The sequence below is a fragment of the Adiantum capillus-veneris genome, chromosome 16 (genome assembly GCF_014529385.1).
Source record: "Adiantum capillus-veneris isolate H3 chromosome 16, ASM1452938v2, whole genome shotgun sequence".
NCBI lineage: Eukaryota > Viridiplantae > Streptophyta > Polypodiopsida > Polypodiales > Pteridaceae > Adiantum > Adiantum capillus-veneris.
The window spans coordinates 4,977,844-4,980,032 of record NC_140946.1 but is presented as its reverse complement, the minus strand read 5'-3'; the positions used below and the strand labels follow the sequence as shown (position 1 = coordinate 4,980,032).

Here is a 2,189-nt window from a genome sequence, read left to right as displayed (position 1 = left end):
TTTGGCGACAAAGAGGCCTCTATTACTGGTTCATTCTCACTTTTATTGCAAAGAATCTTCTCAGATGCCTCATCTGATAGATCTTTTCCGGATTTGCTTACCGCCTCTTCTGGCAGAGTAGCACACAGGCAACACAAACAGCTCCTCTCAAATTTGAACTCGGGTCCACTTGAGTCAAAGACACTGTACTAACCAACTCATCTTCTTGATTTCGCTGTCTGAAAACCATCCTTTTCAAATTTATAAAAATAACTCTTGCAACCCCTCCCAACCTTGCGTCCACCTGCGCCAACTACCTTCCTCGACCTACAGTGGTTGGCCCTCTGCATCTCTTTTGCCCTCTAGGTGCATGCGTCATGATCAGCACAAAGAGGCTCAAGGTCAACTGGCGAACGAAGGAAACAGAAATTTTTCGCGCATCTCGTTAGATTCGGCTTTTACTTTCTTTTTCCAAAATCGCAGGGACATACTCGATGTTTAATAAATTCCCCCCAAAGTTCAGAAGCGAGTTTCGTTAGCGCAGGCCTTTCTTGCGAGCAATTAGGGTGTCAGCGCTCATCAGGATGGCTGCTGCCTACGGAGCTCTGATGATTCAGTGCTCTGCAACCCAGCACAGCAGAAGGCTTGTCGTGAACATCGACGGTAGTGGCACCTTGAAGCCCCGACGCGCAAGTGCAAGTGCGGCGGTGGTGCAGGTGCCAGTGGTGGGTAGCAGGAGGAGACGCAGACGCAGGGGTGATCATGTGATGGTACAAGCCAGGTCGGGAGGCGAGTATATGGAGCGAGCGTTAGGGGCGGTGGGCTATGTTCTCCCTATGTTGGATGGGATGCAGTACGGACGTTATGTATTCGCACAGTACCCGGTTACTGAGGCTCTCTTCCGCCCACTCTTTCCATTGCTGCGCCTCTATTCCTCTATCCCCTTCTCTAACTTTGTCCTCTTTTTCACCCTCTACCTGGCCCTGGTGCGGAACCCAAGGGTTGGGCGCTTTGTGCGCTTCAATGCCATGCAAGCCTGTGTGTTGGATGTGCTCATTGTGCTTCCTCTCATTGCCCAGCGTATCTTGAGTCCACGCAGCGGTTTTGCCCTGGATCTACTCGTAATTTTCTACAATGCTATTTTCGTTGCACTGCTGGCTGCTGTCGTTTTTGCCATTGTCTCCTGTTTGCTGGGCAAGACACCTCGCCTTCCCATTGTGGCTGATGCTGCCGAAAATCAGCTGTTTTGAGTTGATGCATAAATTGGACCACCTCTTCGGTTTTTGCAAGGTATGGCAATATTACTACATACACTTGGTGGTGTGTTGTGTTGAGCACCCTTCCCTTATATTTTCACATGCCTAGCATGTAGTATGTATACTCTGTGGTCTGTTTCTGTCACACTGAATACACCTAGCAATAAGCTCGAGTGAGAAATTTATTGTCTGGTGCCTACATTTTTCGACATTGGCTACTTGATGGAATGAGGCCCACAAACTTTGTCTATTATGTGGCTCCAGAATTTTGATGCGCGTGGGTTGACAGACACGTTGGAAACTCTGCAGGCTGGCCTGTCACTGTTTTGCAGGTGGAATTGTGGGGTTTGAACATACCACTCTGGATTTTGCTTAAATCCGTTGCTCCTGTAGTCTTATGATTTATCGCATAACTTATGTTACCAAGCATGAGCAGAATTGTCTTAATTTATTGCTCCTTTTCACTGTGGCTGCTAGTGTGTGTGCACTATCAATAATACTTCATGCAGTTCATTTTTTGGATTGGATTTCAAAGTGTCTGGGCACTGAATTGCTCACTTACGATAACTCTATTGCTCAACTTTTATCATGTTTCAGCACTAATTTTGTTCTCTTGGTGCCCTGCCATACTCAGGTGGATAGCATGCTTGTTTTAGTTAAATCGTGAACATGAAATTTCTCCTTTTGGTGCATGATGTGAGTTATGTATTGTTTCTTGCTATAGTTGTTTGGAGGTAGTGGCTGCCGAATTCACAATAATTTACTGGCATTTTTTATGCCTAAATTAGTATGCTTGGTGGGTCTTGAAATGTAATTGCCACTTTCTTGGTTTTTTTTCAAGCAGTGGTTATTTCTATTAGGAAATTAGGTTACATTTGAGTTTGGGGAGGCAAATCCAGAAATATGAAAGGAAACCACACTTCCATCTGATGATACTTACTCTAGATGTGAAAA

At 45.6% G+C, this 2,189-nt stretch overlaps 1 pseudogene across 1 annotated transcript; it reads left to right on the top strand.

The window, feature by feature from the left end:
• The first annotated feature begins 488 nt into the window (after window positions 1-488).
• On the top strand, window positions 489-1,711 carry LOC147438488 (protein TIC 20-v, chloroplastic pseudogene; annotated as a pseudogene). Its single transcript, XR_015184498.1, has 2 exons — window positions 489-1,269; window positions 1,500-1,711. The product of XR_015184498.1 is annotated as a protein TIC 20-v, chloroplastic pseudogene (transcript).
• The last annotated feature ends 478 nt before the right edge of the window (window positions 1,712-2,189 follow it).